Genomic DNA, 17,450 nt, shown 5'->3' with positions numbered 1-17,450 from the left:
ACAAACATACCACTATTGTCAGTATTCTTTACAGCAAAAATATTCTGTGGACCTTATGGGAATGAAGGATTCTGTCCAGTTATCTCAATTTTCTTTCATAAGGGCAGATGCCCATCTTGAACAGCCATATAGCCAGAGACAGCAGAACTTTAATTAAAGTTAGTGTAGGGCCCAGTCGAGAAGGCAAAGCTTCCACAGGCTTCAATGGGGGTGTAGCCTGAGGAAGAACAGGGTCAGGCTGAGTGAACTCCTGTGGGGTAATACAGCTGTTGACAATCCCTGTAGTTAAAATGAACAAAACATCCAGACTTTCATTGTCAATATTATACCACAATCTTTGAATTCTCGAGTCAGCAGATAAGATAGGAGTTGTTTTTCTGGCTTAGCATAGAGCACAGACTCACAGATGTCTCCTTCTGGTTTTGGTGTTGGTGACAGCAGCTACTGGCCTGGTATTGGACACTGTGTTTGAGGTGACTTGGGTACTACTGATGGAGTTCATGCAAATAGTGCTATCATATGCAGACAGTGCTGTTGACCTCTTTTGAGAGGAACAGATAAAAAAGTGCCAGATAAGGGTTAGGTAATACAATTACTCTTGCTGAAATGAAGTTACTAGTTTTCCAGGATCTAGGAAGGAAAAACTGCCCTTGATATACTAAGGAGACCCAGTGTTTGTTAGTCACTTTTGTCCTGGGTTTGGTTTTTTTGTTTGGTTTTTGGTTGGTTGGTTGGTTTGTTTCAAGTGACTCTTGAAATTTGGAGTCTCTGGGTAGCAGTATTTGGTTTGTCTGGAGGAGATAAAATCTCTACTGATGTGATTTTTTTCCAAGGTCCTTCACTTAGCAGATAGGGTGTAGGTACAAAAGTTAGCTTGTGTCTGAGCTGAGGTTACATGTGGTGCTGTTGTGCTGTGGGCAGAAAAAGCCCTCTTTGCTAGTAGAAAGCTGTTCTACCAGAATTTCTCCTCAAGCATGAGTATGTGCTTCTTTTGCTTCCCCTCTGAATTCCAGTCCACAGTGAAGGGTCTTTTAGACTGAGGTCAGTGCAGGTCCTCCATCAGAAGTCTCACAATTTCAGAACTGGTATTTCTGTAGCTGTTTGTAGTTGACCTTATAGTGTGTATTTTATAACTTTGCAATGTACATTCCAGAAATACTGTGAGGAAAAAGGGGGCATTCAGTCACGATAAATGGTGTACTCTCTAGCAGTATTCATCTTTAGGGCATGATATTGTCAGCAGTGCTGGTATCAGTGCAAATTTGGCTTCACGTTTTGTTTATGTTTGGTCAGTCTCTTGAAGTAGTTTCAAAACAAACATCTTTAAGTGTTAAAATAATAAATAATTTTAAATCCTAATATTTTAAAAACAGAAACATGAGAATGGCATGAAGGTAGTGATGGATTTCCCTTTTTTGTTTGTTTGTTTCTTTATGGGGATAGTATTGTCTTAATTAGTTAGCTAAGTTTCTTTACCTTTGAATTTCTCTGCAAAGTGGTCAGATAATATTTTGGTCTTTTCTTTAAATGAGGCAGATACTCATATTGATTCCAGGAACTGGAGCTTTATGAGGCATTAAAAACATGAAGTAATGAGAATGTAGAAGTAAGGCAGCACAGGGGAGATTAGAGCAGTGCAGGGGGGAATACAGCAGCTTCTGTTTGTTGCTATTTCTACATCCTGCAGACTTGATCTGGTTCAGTGATCAAAGTTCAGTGATCAGTAAAGGCTGCATTGGCTGTTGGTGAGAGCCAGCTTAAGTGCTGTAGAGAGAAGCACTGGTGTTTGCAGAGTTGGAAAGAGTTGCAGCTGTGGATCAATGTTTTTTCTCTACTTGTGGATAAAACTGGCCAAGGACATGGGTACATGCTGGGCAGTCAGTCAAGCCTGAGCTCTCTGCCCTAATACTCAAATGCATTAGCCTGAAGCTAGCTTGATTATGCCAGCTTTGTAGTCCAAGCTGCAAGAGCAGATTCTTACGTTGTGGCCACTTCTCTGAGACGGTGAAGTGCCAGCCACTGTCAGGAGTGGTCTTCTACTCCCCAGTGTGCTCCACCAGGCTTCATTCTGCTGATACTGGTGGTCAGGAGTTGTGCGGTAGGAAACGACCCGGCAGGAAATAAAAGGGGGGAGGATTAATTGGTAGGTAGATTGGTTTCTTGGCCCTGCTAACCATGCAGCTGCAACCCCAGTAACTCCAGCACAATGCAGGCAATGGGGAGACGTGACAGCACGGAGAGGGGCAGGCTGCTTCATTCTGACTGCAACCCACACAAAAATTGGCTTAAAGAAACCATGGTGATGCATCCTCAGTTCCTTTGCACTTCAGAAAGAATGTATAGGAATGCAAATAACTGGGAAACAGTAAAGATATTCAAACCGTTGTTCCCAAATGTTTTTTAGCCAATTTGGAGAAATTATCAAATCTGCACCTTCTCTATCATAATCAGAGCAGGACAGTTTCTCTGAGTGAAATTCCAGCTTAACTCAAATGTGGGAGGACAATAAACATAGCTGTCTCTGTTTTAATGGAATAATTTGAACTCTGCTTTGCCACCACCACTAATTGGAGAGCCAAGTCTTATCTATCAACACTTTTTAATATATTAAGCTAAAGGGAGGAGTTAAAAAGCAGGCTTTATTATTATTAATATGCAAATATACAGCCTTGGAGAAGGTTGATATGGTGCAAAAATGAATTATGCCAAGATAAAAGAGGAGGCTTAACCACACTTTAATCTTCGCTGATGTATTGAAGAAATATAAATATAAAAAGGTTGAAGGTACATTCTTATGTGTTGGTGCGGGCATATGAACTGTGCTTAAAGGTGAACAGCAAAGGCTTCTTAAAATAAAACAGAAAACTCCCCAAAGCTGCTAAGGATTACAAATTACTGATAGAAGACACAGTCAGGTTTAAAAGCCGTATGGAATGTATTCTTTGAAATACGCTTCAAATGTGCCCTTAAAATAATATTGTGGAGTTCCTAAGTCTTTTGAAGAAGAGCTGTCTTGTTTATAGGAAAAATAATCTCTAATAAGTTTCCTTGACTCCTAGACTCATGAATTCTTGAGTCTAGTATATCTCATTTAGAGCAGAAGAATTTGTAAACTGAGATTTGAGAGTATGCCGTACACTTCGATTGTCTTTAAGAAAGAAGTTTGTCACACTGACTTGATAAAAGTGAGTTTTGGAGCACATTCTGACAGTGGGTGGTTGAAACTGTTTTCTGTGATCCTTCTTACCTCTGTGGCAAATTTTGCTCCAAGTTTACATCACTAAAAGCTTATCTTGAGAGTCCCTCTTTGTCCTACAGTTGTGCTGTTCAGTGGCTGCTCATTAATGTGAAGTGCTTATAGCAGTGCCACAGTGCTAAATCAAAGGGTTTGTGGCCATAGGCTTAGGTGAGAATGACTTTGCTCTCACCCTTCCCAAGCTGGATGCATTGAAAGTGTTTGATGCAGCTGGGGGAGAGAGGAGGTCTTGCTCTGTACAAGTGTGGTGGGAGTGTACTTCTAGTCTGAGGAGGTACACCCACTGCAAGGAAGTTCCATTTCGTGTGCCTTCCGCATTTCTGTCTTACGTCAGCCGTAAAACAGAGTTTGTCTAGGACTGAATTTCTGCCTGAGAGATACAAATCCTAAACTTTTTGGTGCCTGAGTTGAATCTCAGGTGGCATAATTCTCTCACAGCACAGCATGGGGACAGAAGAGTTCTGCATTAACCTTGATTTATGTTTGTGTTTGTTTTCTTCTGTTTACATATTCTGTCTTGCCATGAGCAGTTCCTCGCTTCTCTGCCAGAAATACATGTCTCAGCCCCTCTCTTTCTCCATTACTTTATCCTAATTTCTCCTCCTCCTCATCCCAAACTTTCATCAGTTACTTGTGATGGAGGGGAGGTGAAGCAGTTGGAAGGGATGTGTTTCCCTTAGGCAAACATGAAGAGTTTTACCCTGTAACAAAATACTTGTGTTGCCAGAGTGTCATGAATAGTTTTTCTACTTAGGAGGAACAGTCACTGTTAAACTGGTGGGGTCTGAAGAAATGTCCACTGAGGAAGCTGTCCTCCTGTCATTAATTTCAGACATCTTTCCCATAGAGATAAACCATGATGTGTGGATTCTTTATTTTTCTGCCAGAAAGCATGTCACAGAATGTGTTTTTTGGGAACCAGGGCCTTGTGAAATAATGTCTTGTATTAGGGGAGAGCTGAAAGATGCGGGACAACGTATCTGAGGTGTAATTTAATTCCTGGCTCAATTTCCTTATGGGTAATGGAAGACTAGCCCTGCATAGGGCTAATTAAGAATCCTGCTTTAGATGAGTAAATGTCTCTGAGATAATATCTGCAGGAGAGCAAACATGGATGTTTTGGAAGGTCAGATAATGATATTAGGTGCATGTCCACCAGGGTGCCGAACTATTTAGGAGCTAGGGTATGACATTATGTTTTGGGAGTCTTGAGTTTTGATTTTTAACACCTGTAAGATGGGAATTTTCCAGTAAGAGCAGCCATGTCAGTGAATTTAAGATGCTAAAATACCACTGAGGAGGTATTGAAGAGGAGCAGGGAGGTGGCTTCTGTTATTTGCCCCGTCTGAAGACAGAGAGGTGGTTTCTGCTCCCTTTCTTGTTAGTGGGCTCCCGCAGAGTGACAGCCTCAAGTAGGATTCCTGACTGGGTCAGGAGGAGCCCCTTCAGGATGTCTCAGGGTGGGCTTCCCTTGTACAGGCTCCCCAGGTGTGTGGGGAGTGGTGCTGGGTGTTTGTTGTGCCTGATACCTGGTGTTATCTCTGCACAGAGATAGCTGGCGCCTGATGCAGCTTATCAGTGTTTGCTCTTGCTGTTGTCTAATGCTGGGAGATGGGCCCAGCCAGGGGAAGAGGAAGATGATGGGGGCTGTGAGGTCAGGTATCTGCCCAGGACTAAGGGATGCCTGAGTCATCTCAGATGCAAGGAGGTTCTGGGTTAGCCTTGCCCCCAGTCAAAAGTGTCACAAATGGTACACCTGCAGATGTGGAAACTAAAATACAGTAACTAAAGTAAGCTGGGAGTGGATCTTACTGCCAGAACTGTTTACAACAGAGAATGTTTTAAGATCTGTTTCTGAGACCTGATTAAGTTCTTTCCTCCCTAACGTATCTCAGATATATCTGAGGCTTCTATTACTGCTGTATGACTAATGTATTTTACCATCACCTTACAGCCTTGAGGTAGGGAAAGGCAACTGTCCTCATTTTTTTGTTAAGGAGGGATCTGACATATTGAGCAATAGGATGACTTGCCTGAGGTGACAATTACTATCTGTAAAAGAACCACTCTGACGGCATCATTCTGCAAGGCACATAGAAAGATTACACCTATGGACCTTGACTATAGGCACTTGTTTGGAAGAATGCTGTGGGATATGATCCTGGAGAGAAGAGGGGACCAGGAGATCTCATGGATCTTCAAGGATTACTTCCTTCAATCTCAAGAAACTGAGTAAAAGTAGCAGAGATTGCATGGATGAACAAGATGCTTTTGACAAAGCTCATGAGCTAAAAAGGAAGCATAGAAGTAGAAGCAGGGACAGGTGACCTAAGAGGAGGAATACAGAGAAATTTCTGAGCATGCAGGAATGGGCTAAAGAAGGCTAAAGCAATCTGGAATTGAATCTGGCAAGGGATGTGAAGGCCAGTGCTGGAGCCAGTACTGTTTAACAGCTTTGTCAATGACCTGGGTAATGGGAGAAAGTACAACCTCAGCAAGCTTGTAGATGATGTTGGGAGGACTGATTGGTGCATCAGATGATTGTGTCATCATTTAGGGGCTCTCAACAGTGTGAAGCAAGGAGTGAACAGGAACCCAATGAAGTTCAACAGAGAGTAATGCAAAGTCCTGCACCTGCAGATGATGAACGTAGGCAACAGTGTATGTGGGGAGCTAACTGACTGGAAAGCATCTTTGCAGAGAAGAGCTGGAATGCTCTTGTGCAAGTTGAACATGAGCCAGCAATGCACCCTTGTGGCCAGCAAATTCCTGGGCTGCTCTAGGAAGAGCACTGCCAGCAGGTTCAGGGAAGTGAGCCTTCACCTCGGCACAAGTAATTAAAACATCTTTTGTGCTTTGTCCAATTCTGGTCCACCTGGGACAGGAAGGCCATGGGATTACTGGAGCGACTCAAGTGAAAGGCCTCTCAAATGATTAAAGGATTGTGCAGGAAAATACTGAGATAAGCTGAGGAGGCTTGGATTGTTTAGCCTGAAGAAGAGAAGGGCCAGAGTGGTTCTTATCAAGGCTGGTGTATAGTGTGTAGAAATATTTGATGGAAGTGTCTAAAACTAGAATCAAAACAGAATCCTTACTGACATTGAAAGATCTTAACTTTAGAAGTCAGGTCCTGTTCCCCAGCTCCTTGCACATATTTCACATCTAAAGCTGATGGCTCAAGGCTTTTCAGTGACTTTCAGTATTAGTGCCCAGGCTGGTCTGAGCTCTGAGTGGAGACCGTACAGAGCTTGGGCATCCCAGGGCAGAAATGGGTGTTCTCAGATTGCTGTGTCAGGGCTCCTCAGGGAGAAACTCTTTTCTCAAAAAAAAATTACTTTGAAAAAGTCCTGGGAAAAGAGAATATTGCAGAAAGGTTGCAGAAGATTGCAGGAATGACACATCTAAGGAAAATTTGAACAGTTGCACTGTCATGAGGTTTACACTAATAAAAAATGGCATTTCATTCAGTGCACAATTGAACTGGGAAACTCATTGACACAAGATGCAGAAATAAAAAGAATGAATGGATTAAAAATAAAATTAAATGTGTTCACAGAAGATAAGTCTACTTGGGCAGTCAAAGAAAGAAAAAAAGTCACTAGCTTAATGTGCCCATTTTACAAAGAGCAGTTCAGCTTTAGATAAAATGTGATGGGGCTTTGTTTGCTTTCCTCGTCTCTTCAGCTGTGATGTGCCATGGAGAGTTGACAGTGGCTGTACATTTGTTGTATTGTTGGTGGCTACTGCCTGTAGCACAGTCTGACCAGTACCACCCCTGCACTGGTGGTTTCTCAGTGAAGCTATTCCTGTAATCATTAGATTCATGTTTGACATTTGAGAGCTGACAGCCTTTAAAACACTGGTGGTTCTCACTGCATGTCCTGGCAGTGTATTAATGGGACAAACGTGTTCCTGTGGTGTTTCTCAGCTTGCAGGCAAGTATTTTAATTTCTGTGTATTCGTCCTTTGATGAATGTTATGAGAATATGTGATTACTGAATGAAAGGGAATGGTAGCCGGCTCCTTGCAGGTTGCAATTCTAACCTTTTAGGAGCTGAGAATAAATAAATTCACCTTGTCTCGCCTTTCCTGTTTTCTTTCTAATGTTACTGTTCTCCCATCCACAGTTGTTCCTTTTTCCTTCTGCTTCATCATCATGTAATTGGACTTGCTGTTTCCCTTCATGTCTTCTGAGTTACAGGTTAGAGAAGGGAAAATTCAGCCCTTTACCACTTCTAGAAGTGTAGAAGTGTCTAGAAGTGTTTAAAGGCTTTAAAATTTACTGAAGTATTTTACCTATTTGACAAATAGGAGCTAAATGCTGCCCCTTTCCCAAGCACTGCTGGTCAGGTTCAGCTATTGCTGGAACTTAGACCTTATTTATTAAGTGACCTTATTGCTTGGGTGGTGAAGCTGTAAGTTGGTGAGGATTTTAGCTGGACAGTGGAGGATAAAGATAAATATATGTGAATTAGATAACAGATTTTCATCACTGATTTTAAAGAAAGTGAAACCATAACAATAATGGTGAAATAAATACAATTCATCTGGTAGTGACTTTTACAATTGAAAGTTAGAGGCTGACAAGTATTTATGATGAAGTTTGATTTGGATAAACATCCATGTGCTCAATATTGATCCTGTCTGCATCCCAATGAATTATTATGCTTAGCTTATCAACCTTGGGACATGGGAAAGCTTGGGATATGGAAAAGCTTCAGGACATAAGCTTGTTTGGCTTTCTGAATGGATAAAAGTGCCTAATGTACTAAATGTTGGCTGTGAGTGTGGATCACAGTCCCTGCCAGGTTCCTGGATGGCCAGAAATTCAGGTGAATATTTTTATTCCATACTAGAGGCTTCAGACTCCATGGTCCTTTCATTTGAGCCCACAGCTGGAATTCTCATTCATCTCTATTGACAAGACACTGGTGGCAACAATTACACTGGTAATTTTTACTCTGGGTGTGGTTTTCACTGGCCCACAGCCAGAATTTTTGTAAAACTTTTCTGTGCAGTGGGGACATCAACAAACAGCACTTCTTGAAAGAGGTGACCTGCTGATCAGGTGGTTTTTACAGACATAGCTTGAGACAATTGTGTGGAAGCTGTCTTTTAAACTTAGATGTATGCAAGAGTCAATAAGTAAAAAATTGTGTTAAGTATCATACTTTACATACTTAGGTTGTGGGGAGAAAGAAGTTGTCCAGGGTACATTGGTCCAGATCACTGCTTGCTAAAAGGCATTTTTTGCTGCTCTTGATGTTTTGTTCCCTAAATGCTCTTGCCTTTGTTTAGAGAGAAATAAAGCAATAAACAGGGGATTGACTGTGAATTCAGAATGTTGTGGTTAAGTGATGTTTAGGTCTGTTTATCATCTTTTCTCTATGAGCATTTGCAATCTCAGTTTGGAGCATAAACTGGTCAGTCCATCACTGGGTAATTTACAATGCTGTTTAGTCATTCCTTTCCTGGCATATTTTAGAGATATGGGAAGACACATCACACAGGTTAAGAAAAATCTACTGTGGTAGGAAGGTGAGCATAGCTACTTGCAAATTTTTAACCCAGAGTGAACTGTTTCATCAGTCGGTAAACAGAAGCCTGTTTATCCTCAAAAGATTTAATTTCACCAGTGAAGGTTGAGACCCCCAAGCCCAGAACAGGTGAGGGGTGTGGGGATGTAATTTTGTTCAGAGAAGGATCCGACCAAAGTGTTTGGAGAGGGAGGGAATGGGAAAATTTCTGTACAGAAGACATTAGTGTTGAAGTTTTTCCTACTGGGTTCTGTGGCTGATCACCTCTAGCCAGTTCACTGCCAGCTTTCAGCAGATAAATGATGTTCAAATGTCCAGGTTTACCTGAGTTAAAAAAATGAGTCTATACAAGGTTCAACCTTCTCAAAAAAATAAGGAACTTCAGTTCTAGTTCTAACTTTGATCCTAGGCCCTTTCTGTACAAATAGAGCAATTTCCTAGATTTGAGCTCTCTCAGATCTGCTTGAGTGTACCTGCATATTAGCTAATCCTCTAAGCCAGCATCTAAAAATACACACACCCCATGGGCACTTGCTAGAGCTGTGCAAGCCAACAAGTTTACTCACAGTCAAAGATGAGGAGAAATACTCTTGAGTTCATGCAGGTTCACCATTCCTGTCTGTTGCAACCAGACTGAAGACTGAATTTCACCTGAGTTAGATGCCAAGCCTGAAACATACCTAAATTTCCAGAGGTTGTGTGAGCTGTAGTGAACGGCCAATCTCGAGGCTTGTAGTGATGTGTAAAGAAAGGATGCTTTCTACCTGTTCTGGTACCTGCATCAGAATAAATGCAGTGGTGCTAGCTCATGAGAGCAATACCGGGGCTCTCTCCCTGCCATGACACTGGAAAAGAAAATGTCTCCAGCTCCCCAGCATCAAGTTCATGGGAGGTGTAATGTTTGAACAATTTTATAATCCTAAATTGTTATTTAGAAAATAAGATCTGCTAAACTTTTGTACAGTTAAATAACTTCATACCAGTGGGAAAAGAGGGAGTTCAGTCTCCATTACTCATTCTCTTCTTGGTATATGTGTATAGAGAGATCTCCAGGTGAGAGCTTTGGTTGCTTAATAAAATGATATGTTATTTATAATGTGGCAAATTATTTGGATTATATTGCTGTTCTTGCAGTATCAAGTGTACTTCTGGAGTTCGTAGCCCCTGCAATCCAGTGATTATGTATGAACCTTGGATTTCATTTTTGACAAATGTGGTTAACAGAGACAGCAGGATCCAAGTGTGACGTGCAAATTCAAAACACAGAAGAAAAATTATATAGTGATTTTTATTCCAGTCTCATCATATTCCATAGTCTAAGTCATGAATTTCAATACCATGTTTGTAAAAGGATTGAGAGTTTCATATAAGACAGTTGCTACATGTGGAGTGTGTAGCACAGTGTTGCTGTCACAGGACACCTCTAGCTGCAGAGCTCCCTTGTGCAGGGAGCAACACTGAAGCAGCTGCCATTTTCTGCTTTAGTTCTGATGCTGATGTGAGCGAGCATGTGCTCCAGCATTTTTCTCTCACCAGAGAGCTGTGTTTGCTCTTTGGAGAAGAGCGTGCGTCAGCTTCATCTTCTCATAGCATTGTAAGTTCTGCTGAAGTCTGATCGTGCTTTGAGTCATGCTGTGTCCTTGGGCGCAGAGAGGCTGCAAATTTCACAGGTTAATTATACTTTGGGTATAACAATATCCATGTCAAACAGCATGACTTTCTATTTCATTGGATACCTCCTTATTCCTGTGTTTTGAGAGATGGAAAACAGAAATGGAAAAGTGAATGGAAAAATAAAAGTCTGCATTTGCTATCTCCTGTGCTTCCATCCCAAGCACTGAGTCCTCTACTCCATAATGTTATTAGCAGATGTGACACAATTTGAGGTATTATTCCAGTAGTGCCAGAGATTCTGGTGTCTCAGCCATTTAAAAGGATTTGTCCTGCTCACCAGTTAGCATTGTGGGCAGGCTCCCTAACCTGCAGCCTGCTGTGTTCACCACAAGGGAAGAGAGGATAGTAAAATGGTGAAGAATACTCAGGACCTTTCCATCACTTTCTAGATAATCTTTAGTATGCTTTAAATACTGTCTAGTGTGTTGACTGAGCTTGTGGTGTCTAGCTGTGCAGTATCATGCTACTTAGGGCATACCTTAAACAGCTAAGGCATACCTTACTATATTGCCAGTCTCAGAATATTTTGATTTGGAAGGGATCATCAATGTCCCAGCTTCTGGCCCTGCACATGACAGCTGTAAGAATCACACCATGTTCAAGAACTGAAGCAGCTTTTGATCCCAGTACTGTCTTCACTTTTGGTGAGAGGCATTCTTTCCTCAGGAGCTTTTGGTCAAAACAAAGAATATAGAGAAGTTTGTTGTGGGACAACACTGTCTCACTGACTAGAATCTCACAGCTTGTCTGCTGCACCAGCATCTTCTTGGACATGTGTGTTCAACCTGGGTCACAGTGTAGGTAAGCAAGGGGTGGGATACTAAGTTCACGTGAATGTGCTCTATAGAGTGATCGCAGACATTTTAACAGCTAAAGCAGATGAGTAGCTGTGGATGGGGGGGGGGAGGAGGGTTTCTATTGTTTTGTTTTGGTTTGGTTTTTTTTTTTTCTTTTTTTTTTTCCTGCAGAGGGAGAAAACTTAGCTAATAGTGATAAAATTACTCAGAAGTCTGGTGCAAGGGTTTTGCACGGTGACTGCTGCAGATCTGCAGTCACATGAGTGCATTTTGTGAATGGGATGGAGGCCTGACCTCTGTGCAACTGCACAGGGCATTGCATGGTAAGCGTTTTTGTTAATGACATACTTCTTACCCTGAGAGCAGGAGTTTGGGGGGGTGGTATGTGAATGTCTTCCTGCAAATAAAGTGCCTGGGTATTGGTTCACACGTAATGAGTTGTAGTGCCTTCCTCTCTCTACTAGTTATTCAGCTGAGCTATTAATTCAGGCAACTTCTCTCTAAAGAGCTAAAGTAGAGGCAGTAAGCACCAAAAAAACTGCACAGGTCAAAGAGTGTAGCTTTCCCTGAGCTTTATTAGACTTTCCAGCTTATCCCAGAGCTGTGGAGGTACTCTGAGCATGCTAAGACTACTGTGGGGAAATTCTGCCCTCCAAAACTAGGTTTCTGTTTCTGGTGCTTTGAAAGCAGATGGGAGGCCAGAGCAGGGCACCAGCTTCCCTGCAGCACAGGAATATTGCCTGTATCAGGAAGGATCCAAAGTGTGGCATGCAGACAGCAACTGTTGCTCAGCTTTTCCAGCTATCTAGAATAGATCTGACAAGCAATTAGAGCATGAATATATTACAGAGCCGATGGGGGATGCCTTTGTTAAAACTTGTGACCCATACTTAGCTGCTGTTTACATTGGCGGCTGCTTCGAGGGTGGGCAAGACCCTACCTGCCTGTCTTTCTCCTCTCTCCTTCCCTGTGCCGAGCGAGCCGGGGAGCTCTGCATCTCATTGGATATTTCAAATGCTTTCTGCACAAGTCATAATTAATGCCGAGTTGTGGAGCTAAGACCAGATGTGCTGCCGAGATTATCTCCCAGGGCAGAGCGGCTGCTCTGTGCTCTGTAGCGCTGGGTGAATGGAAAGCTGCCAGTGCTGGGACTCAGAATGTGTCTGATGCCTGAAGTCAGGACTTTCTTTCTCTGCCGCTCCTGCTGTCTGACACTGCCTGGTTTCTGCTTGAAGCTCAGCGCCTGTCATGTAGCAGAGTGCTGCACAAGAACCAGAGGTATGAGATGATTTTCCAGAGTTTAGATGTGTTATGGTTTTCTTTTGCTAGAGGAAAAGCATGTATCTAAGTGTAGCCTTAGACAGAGGCTAAGAATCTAAAATAGGAGCTGACTTTACAAAGGGGGAAGGAGTGGGAAGGACACAGTCTGTGGCCAAAAATACTACTGGATACTAAGCTAGCATGTGGAGATAGTTCTGGGGAGATGCGTTTCTCTTTGCATATACCCAGAATATTTAAATGGATGCATGTGGACAAGAACAATCAGCTTCTGGTATATGGATACTGCACTTTCTGGGAATGGGGTCAGAAGACACCAAGTTGTACCACAGACCCATTTGTGGGACTGAGGAAGTAATTTTAGTTTTTCTTGATTACTAATTGTCTTTTGCTTCCTTTTTTCCCCCTATTCTTGCATTCTTTTGTTGGCTGGATTGTTTAGTTTTTCGGGACTATCATTTTTTAGGTACATATGGCTTCTACCATTAAACTCCTTTTCCTGTTGCTGCTGCAGTAATTCACATAAGTGTGTGCTTGGGTGGGCCAGGGGAGGGGAAGCAAAGATTTGTGTGTGTTTTGTGCTGTGGAAGCATATGCATTTCTGAATGTCTGCCCGTGATTTTTTCTCAGTGCTTTCATGTGTGAGAGGGACAGATAAATGGGAACTTTAGCATGAAAGTGGGAATGTAAAAGCAGACACTTACCTGTGCAGGTGAGCACGTACACGATCTTTATATCCATAAGCTGCCTGTCTGTGAGGCACCACATGCGTGCGCGGGTGTATGTGCTGTTGTATAGCAGCATCCAGGTGTAAGCCTGATTATCTTCCCACACATCTTTTAACTTGTGTGGAATAAGCTGCACATACAGCTGACGTAGGTGTGCCTGGACTTTTCACACTTTAAGCACATGCAGAGTCCTTAGTCCTCCGTGTGAAGAAAATCTACTCAAAAAGTGACTTTATCTCTGTCTTTAGTTTATTTTGGTTGAAATAAGAGCCTCTGATGAGGAAAAATGTAGCAGAGAGCATATATTTTCCTGCCCACTGCATGTCTGGACAGCATAGCTGAATGTATAGGCTTTGTATGCCTGGAGCTGGTGGGTGAGCTGTTCAGGCCAGGACAGAGAGCCTGTCTGTGTCTTAGTCAGTACATCATTCCTGGCTTGCTTTTTCTGCAAAGAGTCACCTAAATCTTTAAAGAACAGAGGCAGCTTGTTGGAGTAGAGGAAAGAAATTCTGTAGCTCTGCTAGCTCATTTTTTTAGTATCTCTTGAATCTTTCTGAGATTAAGGATGTGGTTCCAGGCATGCTAGAGTTTTTTTTCTACTTTGAAACCAAACAAAAGGGCCTAGCTATAGATAAGGGTATGACAAGGAAAGTTAACCCTTAGGTTTCTAGTAAACTTTTGGCTTTATTTCCAGCTTAACTCTGTCTGGAGTGTGACTGGATGGCACTGTCTCCCCTTCTTTAGAATGAAGAAAAAGACTTTAATGTCTTCCAGCGGGATCATCAAATGGAGTGAAGCGCTGCCAAGTTCAGTCTGAGCTGCAGGGCCCAGTGATTAAAAGCAGGCCTGTGCCTTGAGGAGCTGGCGCAGGAGGCTGTGTGTGACTGGCTCCGCATTGCTTCTCCTTGCAAGGCAGGGCAGTCTCTGTCCAAACCGGAGATGTTGTCATACACTGGGAGTTTCAGGGACATTTTACTACATCACTTTTACAAGCTCTGAGACCTGACGGAAATGAGACAAATGATACAGAGCCACAAGACACCAGTTGCTCAGTTTGCCCTGTGTGGTGCTGGGAGACTGAAGTAGGCACATCTGCTAAGTCTGTTGTTAGTGTGACTGAGAGGGTCCAAGTGATAATTCTCCTGAACTTCATCAAGCAGATGCCCAAATGAAAGATTTCTGCAAGCCTGGAACTGTCAGCATCTCAGATTTCTCTTTGACAGTCCCTTTGCAGCCCCACTCCATAAGTAGCTCTTAGCTTGTTCTTTCTATGAACCTTAACACTGTTTTTCTTTTCTAAGCCATGGACAAGTTCTGCAGCCACTGTACAGATGAACAATTTCTCCAAGGCCAACTTTCCAGTCTTACTAACTGCAACTCTGTGCTTTTTCTCTCTTAACACCAACCATAATGTTCCTACTGCCAAAAGACTTGGCCTGGGTGCAGTCTTTCTCCTGAGCAGCATCTGTGGTGGCCCCTGTGTATGGCTCAGCAAAAAAAAAAAAAGTAGGATAGAGAGAAAGTATGGAGCTGCAGTGTAACTGAAAAACATAACAAGGGGAAAGTTGCAGTTAGCAATGGACTTCACTTGGGTGAAATATTTTGTCTGAGCAATGTTTAGTTATCCCTTCTGATGGTTCCCTGGAAAATTAGGGTTCAAGTTCAAGGGAGAGAGAAAGGCATAGATCTGGAGTTGGTTCGAAGTTGGTTTGGGCAGCAAAACCAGGGTGGAAGGCAGCCGAGAGAGCTGGGCTGTGAGAAATCTTTCACCCTGGCAATAGCTTGAGTCTTCTTCCCACCAAAAAATGACCTATGCAGACTGTGTGATCTCACTAGCACAGCCCTTCAGCAGACACTGTCACGCAAGAAGCAGCGCATGCTTGTGCCAGCTCCTTTCACTCATCCTGTGATAAGCAGATCATCTTCCTTGGTCATGTTTGGTTTCATGCCTGGCTTTTCCTGTTACTTGTTTGAAATGGTCTGGAGGGAGGTGAAGAATATTGCAGTATAAGAATATTTCAGTGCCTTCATTTCCTCCCAAGACTGTTGTTTTCATCAAGGAGAAAAATATTACTGACATCAACGTGTGAGGAGGAAAGATGGGATCCCCAGCATCTGGCTGTGCAGGAGACACCCAGAGTAATGGTGATACTGTGCTTGTGAAGGGTCCATCTGCTGCTCCATCTGAGTCTCAAATGACATCACCCTTCTAACTCTGTTACCTTAGCATCACATTCCTTATTCTCTGTGTTGGTGGTCTCCATTTGACTGTAGTCCTCTTGTCTCCAGAAGTCACTCACAGGTAGATTGCACCTACAGAAAGCTACTGCTGTTGTGATCCAAATTGTCTGTGAAGGACGAGGACTGATGTTGCCTGAAATGTGTTGGAGATGTTGCTGAGCACAGACCAATCATGGCTGGGGAAAAGTAGATTCTCTTCAGTGGAGATTATGCATGCAGTTGTTGTGTGTGTGCTTGCTTATGTGTGTGACACTGCCTTTGGCCTTGATCTAAGTGTAGAACATCAGAATACAAGCTCACAGAAGAACATTGTATATGTGCTTTATGCCTGGGGAGTGCAGAGCCTTTACCTCTTTCCCAGAGTTTTCTCTGGACAGACGCATTAGGAAACAGATTCAGCAAGTAGGGATTTGAGAAAAGAGGGCAGCTATTGCCTTGACATGTGTCACATCCTGACCTCCCTGAATTTATATGTCTTGCATCTAGAAGAGTGGACAACATGTATCATTTTAAGGAAAGAGATATGCCCCATCATGACAGCAGGGATTACATGATGGGATTATAAAGTAGTCTGTGCAAAAGCAGAAAGAGATTCCCTATCCTAGAAACTGACTTCAGAGACACTCAACTCAGTGAAAATTCAAAGAGATTAGAAATAAGCTCTAGTAAAACCTTTACTCTACAATAAACCAAACATATACAATGATAAAGATAAGTCACTCCCATGCTCCAGGGCATGCCCTTCTGCCAGGATGAGGGAATTTCCTTTGAGACTTCTCATGGCCCTCCGGCTTTGATACTGTAATGCAGTTGTGTAGGCTGTGGTGTAAGGAAAGTTTCTGTCTTCTGATGTATAACAAACAGCCAGGGAAAGGAAATTGGTCTTCAGGATTCTTCTTGCAGCTTTCGTTTGATGAGTTGAAACTAATAATGAGAGGCTTGTTTCACTTAGGATTCAGCAGTGTTGGACTGAATATAGAAAGCAGATATGGTGTCTCCTATGAAGAACAGTGGTCAGTGGTCAGGGAACTCCTGATACCAGGAGTTTTCAACGTCTCATGAATGTAGCCCTGGAAAAAAAAAAAGGAAGACATGGTCACTAGTGGGGGAAGGTAAATAGAGCCTTCAGAAATTACTAGATTCCCTGGCCTGGTGTAAGTACATATGTGCAAGATTAAATACTGCTTCTGGCCATTGGGTGTGAAACAGTTTGACTCCAGTATTGCATGCTGTTTTATTTTTCAGACCTGCAGGTTTAACTGAGTGCTGAATGAATTATCTAAAGATCCTTGATATCTGTAGAGAACTTAACTTTGAGAAATCCCTGAACAGAATTTCCTGCCTGTTCTAGTCTGATGTCAGCTGAAATCCTGAGAGTTGATTCTGAAATTCTGGGAGTAGATTCTGGGATTACTGAATTTTTATTGCCAAAATATCATTCACTTGGATACTATGCTCCTTTACTCCACCAAACATAGTAGGGTGCTAGAACTAGAGTTTCAGAATTCAACTCAGTGGCAGTCCTTTTAGATGGAGCAGTCTTCTAGTAGTAGGGATTGAACTAAGATCTCTGGCTCTTACAGCCTGAGCCTCCTTCTGTGCTGCTGAAACACCTGATGCCAGTAGTGGCATTCAGCAGCTGGTATTGACAAGGAACTCCAGACTCCCCAAAGAAACAGATAGTGCTTTGTAACTAATGATATATGTCTACAGTAGTTCTGAGTAAAGAATTAATGTAGGCCAGTCTGGTTTTACAGAATATGGTGCTTCTCATATTTTCAAGATGCAGGAAGTACGGCACACACTTTTTAGTAGGAAGAGCAATGGATTTTGCATGCATTTTACTGTGTTTTTTTATTTTTATTAATATTCATTCAACAAGTTTAATTAAAGGAAAAGAAATAGAGTCTCCCAGGATGGTGGAAGATTTTCACAATAT

General features: G+C 42.4%; 1 protein-coding gene across 8 annotated transcripts in view; it reads left to right on the top strand.

Moving 5' to 3' along the window:
- ARHGAP22 (Rho GTPase activating protein 22) overlaps nt 1-17,450 on the top strand; it is a 130,163-nt gene that overhangs the window by 94,193 nt on the left and 18,520 nt on the right. The window lies entirely within an intron of this gene.

The sequence above is a fragment of the Pseudopodoces humilis genome, chromosome 9 (genome assembly GCF_049639895.1).
Source record: "Pseudopodoces humilis isolate 2021_Gansu_Grassland_sample_001 chromosome 9, ASM4963989v1, whole genome shotgun sequence".
Classification (NCBI taxonomy): Eukaryota; Metazoa; Chordata; class Aves; order Passeriformes; family Paridae; genus Pseudopodoces; species Pseudopodoces humilis.
The sequence above is the reverse complement of the archived record's forward strand: the minus strand, read 5'-3'. Positions and strand labels throughout refer to the sequence as shown.